This window comes from Terrapene carolina, unplaced genomic scaffold (genome assembly GCF_002925995.2).
Source record: "Terrapene carolina triunguis isolate 2854851 unplaced genomic scaffold, T_m_triunguis-2.0 Scaffold837, whole genome shotgun sequence".
Classification (NCBI taxonomy): Eukaryota; Metazoa; Chordata; order Testudines; family Emydidae; genus Terrapene; species Terrapene triunguis.
In genome coordinates this window covers 5,415,941-5,429,160 of record NW_020665188.1, presented here as the reverse complement: position 1 = coordinate 5,429,160, position 13,220 = coordinate 5,415,941, and the positions used below count along the sequence as shown (strand labels likewise).

General features: G+C 44.9%; 1 protein-coding gene across 5 annotated transcripts in view; it reads left to right on the top strand.

Moving 5' to 3' along the window:
* The window catches only part of FARP2 (FERM, ARH/RhoGEF and pleckstrin domain protein 2), a 242,518-nt gene that overhangs the window by 93,379 nt on the left and 135,919 nt on the right, over positions 1-13,220 (top strand). The gene's annotated exons all lie outside the window — the stretch shown is intronic.

Genomic DNA, 13,220 nt, shown 5'->3' with positions numbered 1-13,220 from the left:
GCAGAGGAACCACTCCCCGCTCCAGCTCATCTCCGCCTCCTCCCCTGAGCACGCCGCCGCCGCTCAGCTTCTCTCTCCCCCCCTCACCCTCCCTCCAGGCTTGCCAGGCCAAACAGCTGATTGGCGCGGCAAGCCTGGGAGGGAGGGAGAAGTGGAGCGGCGGTGGCGCGCTCAGAGAGGAGGCGGAGGTGAGCTGGGGCGGGGAGCGGTTCCTCTCCCTATCCTGATATAACGCGGCCTCACCTATAACACGGTGAGATTTCATTAATGATCTGGAAGATGGCGTGGACTGCACTCTCAGCAAGTTTGCAGATGACACTAAACTGGGAGGAGTGGTAGATATGCTGGAGGGTAGGGATAGGATAGGATACAGAGGGACCTAGACAAATTAGAGGATTGGGCCAAAAGAAACCTGATGAGGTTCAACAAGGACACTTAGGACGGAAGAATCCCATTCAATGTTACAGACTAGGGACTGAATGGCTAGGAAGCAGTTCTGCAGAAAAGGACCTAGGGGTTACAGTGGATGAGAAGCTGGATATGAGTCGACAGTGTGCCCTTGTTGCCAAGAAGGTTAACGGCATTTTGGGCTGTATAAGTAGGGGCATTGCCAGCAGATCGAGGGACGTGATCATTCCCCTCTATTCGACATTGGTGAGGCCTCATCTGGAGTACTGTGTCCAGTTTTGGGCCCCACACTACAAGAAGGATGTGGAAAAATTGGAAAGAGTCCAACAGAGGGCAACAAAAATGATTAAGGGGCTGGAGCACATGACTTATGAGGAGAGGCTGAGGTAACTGGGATTGTTTAGTCTGCAGAAGAGAAGAATGAAGGGGGATTTGATAGCTGCTTTCAAAGAGGATGGATCTAGACTGTTCTCAGTGGTACCAGATGACAGAACAAGGAGTAATGGTCTCAAGTTGCAGTGGGGGAGGTTTAGGTTGGATATTAGGAAAAACTTTTTCACTAGGAGGGTGGTGAAGCACTGGAATGGGTTATCTAGGGAGGTGGTGGAATCTCCTTCCTTAGAGGTTTTTAAGGTCAGGCTTGACAAAGCCCTGGCTGGGATGATTTAGTTGGGAATTGGTCCTGCTTTGAGCAGGGGGTTGGACTAGATGACCTCCTGAGGTCCCTTCCAACCCTGATATTCTATGATTCTATGAGATTTTTTTGGCTCCCAAGGACCGCGTTATATCAGGGTAGAGGTGTATATAAACTTTTGTATAGTGTTCATTAGGGAGTTTATTTTCAATGACTTTGATAAATGTGACTGCCATATTCTTTATCAAAGACTAGTTAATTTTTGTTTAACTTTACTCCCATTGATGAAATTAGGCAATTTTTTTCAATGGAAGCAGAGTTAGGCCAACACTGAGTGCTTTTGAAAATCCCATTCATAACATCCTTCAAGGTGCTCCTGATTTACACAAATGGTCAGGTTTCAGAGGGGTAGCCGTGTTAGTCTGTATCAGTAAAAACAACGAGGAGTCCTTGTGGAACCTCAGAGACTAACAATGTTATTTGGGCATAAGCTTTCGTGGGATATAATCACTTAATCAGATGCATGGAGTGGAAAATGCAGTAAGCAGGTGTAAATATACAGCACACGAAGAGATGGGAGACCCCCAAATTTGTTAGTCTCTAAGGTGCCACAAGGACTCCTACTTGTTTTTACAAATGATGAGGTAACTATATTCTACCTCAACAAGCAGAAAGGGATAGGATATTGACTTTTGTTTTTGAAGCCTTATGTATATGTAGTTGGGCACTTTCCTGCACGATGCTCCCAACAGCCGCTTGGCTGTCAGGAAAAGACACTGTCTGGTGTTGACCGTCACAAATAGTCAGTGGCTCAGGTGATAGTGGAATGGATTCCCAATGGAGGACACCAAAAATAAATCTATTCCCCATTCTTCTGAACAGCCCACCTTGCAAAAACCTTATTGGTACTGGCAGCTTCTGTGTTCTCTGCAGTTTCTCCCCATTCTTTCTAATAGCAAAGGTCCTTACCAAGCTCAGGAGAGGCAAAGCTTCCATGATCTTAATCACTCTCTTGTAGTTGTAGCAGCTCTTGTTCTCTAATTGCTCGGGTGGAGTTGGTCTGAAAGTCTGGCCATATCTGATCCCACAGAACACTGTTTCCTCTCTGCTCCCAGCCAAGGATCTCTCTGTCAGCATGGCTGCTAAGAGGATAGCAACAGAGAGATTTATCTAAACATGTGGAGGACTGGGAAATACATTGAGGGGCATATGATATTTATAAAAAGTACAGGTATCTGTGTGGTATTTGTCACGGAGTGTGGGGGCGTCAGGGCCCTGCACCCCTCTTCCTGAGATTCACCGTGACTCTCAGCCAGCCAGTAAAACAGAAGGTTTATTAGATGACAGGAACACGGTCCCAAGCAGAGTGTGTAGGTACAACCAGAACCCCTCAATCAAGTCCTTCTGGGGGGTTTAGGGAGCTTAGACCCCAGCTTGGGGTTCCCTGCGTTGCACTACCCAGCCCAAACTGAAAACAAAAACTCCTCCAGCAGCTCTCTCCCCCCTCCCCTCTGCTCCTCCTCTCCTTTGTTCAGTCTCCCGGGCAGAAGGTGTCACTTCTCCCAACCCCCCTCCTGGCTCAGGTTACAGCTCAGGGACCTTCCTTCAAGGGAAGTCCCCCATCCCCAATGTAACTCCCCTGCAACATTCCCAGGTCAAATCCGCCCCTCTCCCTGCTCCGTCTCATCATTACCCTGCCTGATTACATAGTTAAATCATAGAGTTATAGAATCATAGAAATGTAGGGCTAGAAGGGACCTAGACAAGTCATCAGTCCAGCCCCCTATGCTGAAGTAGGGCCAAGTAAACCTAGACCGTCCAGCAGGTTTTAAAAACCTCCAGTGATGGGGATTCCATAATCTCCCTTGGTAACCAAATCCATAGTTTAACTACCTGTAGCGGGGCGGTCATCCTGCTCCGACCCTGAAGGGGTTAAAACAGCCCTGGGAAAGGGCTGCCCCAGGGAGCCAATCATGAGTGGGCTTGAGGCAGCCAATCAGGACCCGGCTGGGCCAGTATAAGAAGGGCTCCTGGGGAGAAGGCAGGCACACTCTCTCTCTCTGGAGAGAGAAGTACCTAGCTGCCTGAAGGAGCAAGGATACCTGAGGCTGAGCAGTGCTGGGGAAGGGCAAAGGAGCTGGGGAGCTCCAGCCTGGCAACTCCCCAGGCTGAGGCCTTGGTTAAGGCCTATTTAGGTACTGGGGCTGCAGGAGTGCAGCCTGGCGATAGACAGAGGCAGCTGGTCCAACCCCCTTGCCGTTGATGAGTGGCCATTACAGACTGCAGTCTGCCCCTTGAGAAAGGGGCTAGATGATGACTGGCAGAAGCCACTGAGGCAAGGTGCGTGTAGAGGGTTGGGGGTTCCCCTAGGAGGGGAGACCCAGTGTGTGGGGGTACTGCAGTGGGCAGAACCCCGAGGTAAAGGGCACCGGAGTCCAGGAGGGACACAGGGACTAGCGGCAGGTGAGACACCGGCCAGTAGGAGGCACTCCATATGCTGGAGAGCTAATTCCAGAGACGACCAGCAGGAGGCACTGCGCCGGTGAGTCGTTGCCTCACTACACTACCTTAGAAAGATTTTCCTAATATCTAACCTAAATCTCCCTTACCGCGTGTTATGCCCATTACTACTTATTCTGTCTTCAGTGAACATGAAGATCAGTTCATCACAGTCCTCTTTATAACAGCCCTTAAAATATTTGAAGATTATCAGGTCTCCCCTCAGTCTTCTCTTCTTGCCATTTGGTTTTTAATTTTTCCTCCTAGATCAGGTTTTCTAAACCTTTTACCATTTTTGTTGCTCTCCTCTGGACTCTCTCTAGTTTGTCCACATCTTCCCTAAAGTGTGGTGCCCAGAATTGGATGCAATACTCTAGCTGAGGCCTCACCTCCTTTGTCTTGCGTACGAAACTCCTGTTAATATATCCTAGAATATTAGTCTTTTTTTCACAACAGCATCACATTGAGTCATATTCAATTTGTGATCCATTATAACCCCTATATCCTTCTCAGCAGTATTACCATGTAGCCAGTTATTCCCCATTTTGTAGTTGTGCATTTGATTTTTACTTCTTAAGTGAAGTATTCTGTACTGATCTTATTGAGTTTCATCTTGTTGAAATCAGACCAATTCTCAAATTTGTCAAGGTTGTTTTGAATTATAATCCTGTCCTCCAAAATGTTTGTAATCCCTCCTAGTGTGGTGTCATCTGCAGATTTTATAAGCATACTCTTCACTCCATTATCCAAGTCATTAATGGAAATATTGAATAGTACCAGACCAGGACTGACCACAGCGGGATGTCCCTAGATAAGTCTGCTTAATCAGATAGCAAACCATTGATAACTACTCTTTGAGTGTGGTCATTCAACCAGTTGTACACCCATTTTATAGTAATTTCATCTAGACCACATTTCCTTAGTTTGAGTGTCATGTGGGGATTGTGTCAAAAGCTTTACTTAAAATAAAGATACATCACATCTACTGCTTCCTCCCTATCACTAAGCCAATAACTCTGTCAACGAGGGAAACTAGATTAGCATGATTTTGTTCTTGATAAATCCATGCTGGCTATTCCTTATAATCCTATTATCCTCATAGATGCTTACAAATTGATTGTTTAATAATTTGTTCCAGTATCTTTCCAGGTATTGAAGTTAGGATGACTGGTCTGTAATTCCCCAGATCCTTTTTTGCCCTTCTCTAGTCCTCCGGGACCTCACCCATCCTCCCTAAACTCTCAGAGATAATTGTTAATGATTCCAAGATTGCTTCATTTATATCTTGTGTACCTTAGGATGGATTTCACCAGGCCTTGCCGACTTGAATGCATCTAATTTATCTAAATATTTAAGATGTTCTTTCCCTATTTTGACTTGTTCCCCCTTGCCATTAATATTAATTGTGTTGAGTATCTGGTCACCAATAAACTTTCTAGTAAAGACTGAAGCAATACAGACATTAAACACCTAATTAAAAACCTCAGCTACCTTCTTGTCATTCTCCTCCCCCTTTAAATAGAGGACCTACACTTTCCCTAGTGTTTTTCTTGCTCATAGTGTATTTAAGAACATAAGAATGGCCATAGTGGGTCAGACCAATGGTCCATCTAGTGCAGTATTCTGTCTTCCAACAGTGGCCAATAGCCATTGTGTTGTGTGAAGAAATACTTTGTTTTAAACCTGCTGCCTATTAATTTAATTTGGTGATCCCTAGTTCTTGTGTTATGAGAAGGAGTAAATAATACTTCCTTATTTATTTTCTCCACCCCAGTCATGATTTTATAGACCTCTGTCATATCCTCATTCTTAGTAGTCTATTTTCCAGGCTGAAGAGTCCCAGTCTTATTAATCTCTCCTTAGAATCATAGAATATCAGGGTTGGAAGGGACCTCAGGAGGTCATCTAGTCCAATCCCCTGCTCAAAGCAGGACCAATTCCCAACAAAATCATCCCAGCCAGGGCTTTGTCAAGCCTGATCTTAAAAACCTCTAAGGAAGGAGATTCCACCACCTCCCTAGATAACCCATTCCAGTGCTTCACCACCCTCCTAGTGAAAAAGTTTTTCCTAATATCCAACCTAAACCTCCCCCACTGCAACTTGAGACTGTTACTCCCTAGCACTACACATAAGTCTATCTAGATGCTTCGAGAGATCCGCAACCTTCGCACCAGGCAGGCAAGTCACCATACTGTTCTCCCGGTCATCACAAACCCAGCTATCTATGTTTCTAATGATCGAATCTCCCATTACTAACACCTGCCTTTTCCTTGTGACTGGAGTTCCCTCCCCCGGAGTGGTAACCTCAGTGTGAGAGGATACTCCAACACCAACTGGAAGGAGGGTCCCAACTATGGGAAGGTTTCCCTCTGCTCCCGTTGACTGGTCTACTTCCCTGGACCTTTCATCCTCCTCAACAGTGCAGGGGCTATCTGACCGGAGGTGGGACAATTCTACAGTGTCCCAGAAAGCCTCATCAACATACCTCTGTGCCTCCCTTAGCTCCTCCAGTTCCGCCACCCTGGCCTCCAAAGCCCGTACGCGGTCTCTGAGGGCCCGGAGCTCCTTGCACCGAATGCACGCATACGCTACCCACCCACAGGGCAGGTAATCATACATGCTGCACTCAGCGCAATAAACTGGGTAGCCCCCACTCTGCTGCTGGGCTTCTGCCTGCATTCTCTCCTACAGCTACCTATTCAATGAAAGGGTATTGTTTAAATCAAGACGTTTTGAATATAGTTTAGTTTACAGGTTATAAAGAACGGCAAGTGAACCTTGCCCCCTTCCCACTCCCCTTCCAAACTCCCTTGCGAAACTCCCTGTTAGCAGCCCTGTTCGCAAAACTCCCTGGTTGCTTGCTCGCTGCTTTATAAAGCCCTGGCCTTCTTGATAGCCCCGCCCACTGACTAAGGCTCAGCCAATTAACAGAGGCTTCTAGCTTTCAAACCTTACTTTGAAGCTCACAGCTTCCAACTGCCAGCCACAGCACACGGTCCTTCAAACAAACAAACAAACAGACAGACAGACAAACACAAGCTCAGCACACAGCAAGTAACCCACAAACACACACTACAGACAGCCACTTACCCCAAGGGTCCTGTATTTGCTCCTCCTTCACCTGGAGAACTCCCTTGCGAAACTCCCTGTTAGCAGCTCTGTTAGCAAAGCTGCAGCCCTGTGTAGTGCTGGGGAGGAGCCAGTGGTCGTGGTACATGTAGGTACCAGTGACATAGGGAAGTGTAGGAGAGACGTCCTGGAGGCCAAATTTAGGCTGCTAGGGAAGAGACTGAAATCCAGAACCTCTATGGTGGCATTCTCAGAAATGCTCCCAGTTCCACGCTCAGGGCCAGGTAGGCAGGCAGAGCTTCAGAGTCTCAATGCGTGGATGAGACGATGGTGTAGAGAGGAGGGGTTTAGATTCATTAGGAACTGGGGAAACTTTTGGGATGGGGGAGCCTATACAGGAGAGATGGGCTCCAGCTAAACCAAAGTGGAACCAGACTGCTGGCACTTAACATTAAAAAGGTTGCAGAGCAGTTTTTAAACTAGGAGATGGGGGGAAGCCAACTGCTGCAGAGGAGCACGTGGATCGGACAGAGACTTCTCTTAGAGGAGAGTCTATTGATAGAGATTCTCTAGGTTTTAGTCAGGAGGAGAGGATGGAAGAGGATACTCTAGGGGCCAGATCAGATGAGAAACATTCACCTAAAAAAGAACCGGACACATCAGAAAAGGACAGACAAACAGTGACAGTTTTTTAAAGTGCTTGTATATAAATGCTAGAAATCTAAATAATAAGATGGGTGAACTCTAGAGTGCCTCATGATAAAGGAGGATATTGATATAGGCATCACAGAAACCTGGTGGACTGAGGCCAACCAATGGGACACAATCATTCTGGTGTACAAAATATATCGGAAGGACAGAACAGGTCTGGGGGCGGGGAGTGGCAATATATGTGAAAGAAAATGTAGAATCAAATGAAGTAAAAATCTTAAGGGAATCCACATGTTCCATAGAATCTCTATGGATAGTAATTTCATGCTCTAATAAGAATATAACATTAGGGATCTATTATCGACCACCTGACCAGGATAGTGATAGTGACGATGAAATGCTAAGGGAAATTAGAGAGGCTATCAAAATTAAGAACTCAATAATAGTGGGGGGATTTCAATTATCCCCATATTGACTGGGAACATGTCACCTCAGGACGAAATTAAGAGACAAAATTTCTTGATACTTTAAATGACTGCTTCTTGGAGCAGCTGGTACAGGAACCCACAAGGGGAGAGACAACTCTCGATTTAGTCCTGAGTGGAGCGCAGGAGCTGGTCCAAGAGGTAACTATAACAGGACCGCTTGGAAATAGCGACCATAATATAATAACATTTAACATCCCTGTGGTGGGAAGAATACCTCAACAGCCCAACACTGTGGCATTTAATTTCAGAAAGGGGAACTATGCAAAAATGAGGGGGTTAGTTAAACAGAAATTAAAAGGTACAGTGACTAAAGTGCAACAGAGGGTCCTGTGGCACCTTTAAGACTAACAGAAGTATTGGGAGCATACGCTTTCGTGGGTAAGAACCTCACTTCTTCAGAAGAAGTATTGGGAGCATAAGTATTGGGAGCATAAGCTTTCGTGGGAAAGAACCTCACTTCTTCAGAAGAAGTGAGGTTCTTACCCACGAAAGCTTATGCTCCCAATACTTCTGTTAGTCTTAAAGGTGCCACAGGACCCTCTGTTGCTTTTTACAGATTCAGACTTACACGGCTACCCCTCTGATAAGTGACTAAAGTGAAATCCCTCCAAGCTGCATGGATGATTTTCAAAGACACCATAATAGAGGCCCAACTTAAATGTATACCCCAAATTAAAAAACACAGTAAAAGAACTAAAAAAGAACCACCGTGGCTTAACAACCATGTAAAAGAAGCAGTGAGAGATAAAAAGGCATCTTTTAAAAAGTAGAAGTCAAATCCTAGTGAGGTAAATAGAAAGGAACATAAACACTGCCTAATTAGGTGTAAAAATGTAATAAGAAAAGCCAAAGAGGAGTTTGAAGAACGGCTACCCAAAAACTCAAAAGGTAATAACAAAATGTCTTTTAAGTACATCAGAAGCAGGAAGCCTGCTAAACAACCAGTGGGGCCCCTGGACGATCGAGATACAAAAGGAGCACTTAAAGACGATAAAGTAATTGCGGAGAAACTAAATGAATTCTTTGCTTCAGTCTTCACGGCTGAGGATGTTAGGGAGATTCCCAAACCTGAGCCGGCTTTTGTAGGTGACAAATCGGAGGAATTGTCACAGATTGAGGTGTCACTAGAGGAGATTTTGGAATTAATTGATAAACTTAACAGTAACAAGTCACCGGGACTAGATGGCATTCACCCAAGAGTTCTGAAAGAACTCAAATGTGAAGTTGCGGAACTATTAACTATGGTTTATAACCTGTCCTTTAAATCGGCTTCTGTACTCAATGACTGGAAGATAGCTAATGTAATGCCAGTATTTAAAAAGGGCTCTAGAGGTGATCCCAGCAATTACAGTCCGGTAAGTCTAACGTCAGTACCGGGCAAATTAGTTGAAACAATAGTAAAGAATAAAATTGTCAGACACATAGAAGAACATAAATTGTTGGGCAAAAGTCAACATGGTTTCTGTAAAGGGAAATCGTGTCTTACTAATCTATTAGAGTTCTTTGAAGGGGTCAACAAAAATGTGGACAAGGGGGATGCAGTGGACATAGTGTACTTAGATTTCCAGAAAGCCTTTGACAAGGTCCCTCGCCAAAGGCTCTTACGTAAATTAAGTTGTCATGGGATAAGAGGGAAGGTCCTTTCATGGATTGAGAACTGGTTAAAAGACAGGGAAGAAAGGGTAGGAAGAAATGGTAAGTTCTCAGAATGGAGAGGGGTAACAAGTGGTGTCCCCCTAGGGTCAGTCCTTGGACCAATCCTATTCAACTTAGGGCTGGTCCACACTAAGCCCCCAGTTCGAACTAAGATACGTAACTTCAGCTACGTGAATAACGTAGCTGAAGTCGAAGTATCCTAGTTCGAACTTAAAGGTACTTACCGCGGGTCCACACGCGGCAGGCAGGCTCCCCCGTCGACTCCGCCTACTCCTCTCGCGGAGCAGGATTACCGGCGTCGACGGCGAGCACTTCCGGGATCGATTTATCGCGTCTAGACAAGACACAATAAATCGATCCCAGAAGATCGATTGCTTGCCGCCGAACCAGCGGGTAAGTATAGACGTACCCTTATTCATAAATGATCTGGAGAAAGGGGTAAAAAGTGAGGTGGCAAAGTTTGCAGATACTAAACTGCTCAAGACAGTTAAGACCAAAGCAGACTGAAGAACTTCAAACAGATCTCACAAAACTAAGTGATTGGGCAACAAAATGGCAAATGAAATTTAATGTGGATAAATGTAAAGTAATGCATATTGGAAGAAATAACCCCAACTATACATACAATATAATGGGGGCTAATTTAGTTACAACGAATCAGAAAAAAGATCTTGGAGTCATCGTGGATAGTTCACTGAAGACGTCCACGCAGCGTGCAGCGGCGGTCAAAAAAGGAAACAGGATGTTAGGAATCATTAAAAAGGGGATAGAAAATAAGAGGGAGAGTATCTTATTGCCCTTATATAAATCCATGGTACGCCCACATCTTGAATACTGCGTACAGATGTGGTCCCCTCATCTCAAAAAAGATATACTGGCACTAGAAAAGGTTCAGAGAAGGGCAACTAAAATGATTATGGGTTTGGAACGGGTCCCATATGAGGAGAGATTAAAGAGGCTAGGACTTTTCAGCTTGGAAAAGAGGAGACTAAGGGGGGATATGATAGAGGTATATAAAATCATGAGTGATGTAGAGAAAGTAAATAAGGAAAAGTTATTTGCTTGTTCCCATAATACAAGAACTAGGGGCCACCAAATGAAATTAATGGGCAGCAGGTTTAAAACAAAAGGAAGTTGTTGTTCACACACCGCACAGTCAACTTGTGGAACTCCTTGCCTGAGGAGGTTGTGAAGGCTAGGACTATAACAGCGTTTAAAAGAGAACTGGATAAATTCATGGAGGTTAAGTCCGCTAATGGATATTAGCCAGGATGGGTAAGGAAAGGTGTCCCTAGCCTCTGTTTGTCAGAGGGTGGAGATGAGTGGCAGGAGAGAGATCACTTGATCGTTGCCTGTTGGGTTCACTCCCTCTGGGGCATCTGGCATCGGTAGACAGGATACTGTGCTAGATGGACCTTTGGTCTAACCCAGTATGGCCATTCTTATGTTCTTATGTTCCTTTCCTTAGGATCACAACATTTATCATTTCAGGATCCCTTTCATCCAAATTGCCTTCCACCTTTAGATTCGCTACCAATTCCTCTCTGTTAGTCAGAATCTAGTCTAAAGTGGCTGTTCCCCTTGTGACTTTCTCCACTTTCTAAAACACAATGTTGTCCCCAATACATTCCAAGAACTTACTGTTTTCAGGTTAAGTGTGGCCTGACATTCTTGCCCAAATATATTGGGGTGGGGGGTTGGGATGTTGGGGTCATTCTAATTTTAGTTTTGCTGAAATATATTGTCACATGTTTTCAGAGGGTAGGTGTGTCTTCTTTTACAGGAAATCTGATGTTAATTTTTTCAGCCTAATGTAGTGGAAGTATCTCTTTCTAGAGAGACATCACCGAGAGCGTTAAAGTGTTCAAGAGTGTTGATCTGTTATCTTCTCTAAATAGGAACCTTAAATTATTTCACTCAGTGGGGTTTTATTCACATTCTCCTTTTTCCTCGAACTATCCCATGTCCTACTTCCTTTCTTCTGGTTGGGGCCGTAGTCACAATGAGAGTCCTACTTGTCTGATGTACTAAGGCTTTCAGAGTCCTAAGATCTTGAGTTCTGGGGCTGGGAGCTGCTCTTGGGGGTACTGTGACACGGCTCTTCAGTTTAATTTCTCCCATTATACACCAGAGAGATATTACTTACAATCCCAGATTAACGTGTGTGTGAAAGGAGGATAGGTTGTCAGCAGGTATAGTGGAATCAGATGTCCCAATATTATAGTGAAAACCGAACAAATCCTAGTTTCAGTATAATCATCCAGGATAATGGTAGTAAACTGGGATATTTGGCCACCTTTCTTCAACATTCACAGATCTTAGTCTGCTTATTGTCAGCTCTAGATCATTGTTTTTCTTCATCCTTTATAGTTTCTGAATTGCACTGGTTTGCCTTGTACCTACCAACATCCTCCAAACAAAAAGTAGATGTTAATGTGCATATATGTGCATGCGTTAGTTTTGAAATGGCTGATGGCATGTACCGTTTTGGGCAGGGTATGGCTGTTCCCTGCATGACATATAGGGGAGAGAAATCTGGTATCAGGAAGTGGCGTTTTCTCTCCCACGTGGCTTGCTCCTTCTTTGACATTGTCTGCTTTGATCTAGAAAGGAGGAGAGCAGATGTTGGGGAAAGTACAGTAGCAGGAGGCCTAGTCTTATTTTTTTGAGGCTAGCTACCTCAGTCAGCTCTAATGGAGCTGCAGCCAGACTAGCCACGTGGGAGTTCCAGAGGCCCTTCTTTTATTCCTCTGGCTCTCTGCTTATTTAAAGTAGACTGTCTCCAGCCTTTTGGGGCCTGAAAGTGGAAGGATGTGTGAGACAGGTTGGATCACAGAAACCCCCTTGGGAACAGTCACCTGATGTGCCTAGACTACCTCTGAGCCTGTTTTCCCTGCCAGCTTGGGACTTCAGGCCCTTGTCTGGTTTGAGCCAGACATGCTTGCCTGCTGCAAACACAGACCCAGGTCTGAACCACATCCCCCAAAAGCTGCAGGCTTAACTGAAAACAGCTTAAGAAGTGTTCCTGTCTCCAGCCCTCAGCTACCCAACTCCCAATGGGGTCCAAACCCCAAATAAATCCATTTTGCCCTATATAAAGCTTATACAGGGTAAACTCATGAATTGTTCGCCCTCTATAACACTGATGGAGAGAGATGTGCAGCTGTTTGCTCCCCCTCCCCCCCAGGTATTAATACATACTCTGGGTTAATTAATAAGTAAAAAGTGATTTATTAAATACAAATAGTAGGATTTAAGTGGTTCTAAGCAGACAGAACAAAGTGAATTACCAAGCAAAATAAAATAAAATGCTCAAGTCTAAGTCTAATATAGTAAGAAAGTGATTACAGATGAAATCTCTGAGACCCTCAGAGATGTTCCAGTAAGCTTCTTTTACAGACTAGCCTCCTTCTAGTCTGGGTTCAGCAATCAATCACCCCCCTGTAGTTACTGTCCTTTGTTCCAGTTTTTCAGGTATCCTTTGGGGGTGGAGAGGGTACCCCTTGAGCCAGCTGATGACACAATGGAGGGGTCTCCCAGGACTTTATATAGTTTCTCTCTTGTGTGGAAACCCCTCTCTCCCCCTGTGTAGAATCCCAGCTACACGATGGAGTCTTGGAGTCACATGGGCAAATCACATGTCCATGCATGACTTAGTTCTCTATAGGGATGTTCCCAGGAAAGCTCAGATGTGGATTGGCATCTATCAAGGTCCATTGTTCGCCACATACTTCCATTTACTTGAATACCCCTTCACACTATGTTGAGCAAATCTGCCTTAGGTGCAAACACTTTAAATACAATAATAGAGCCA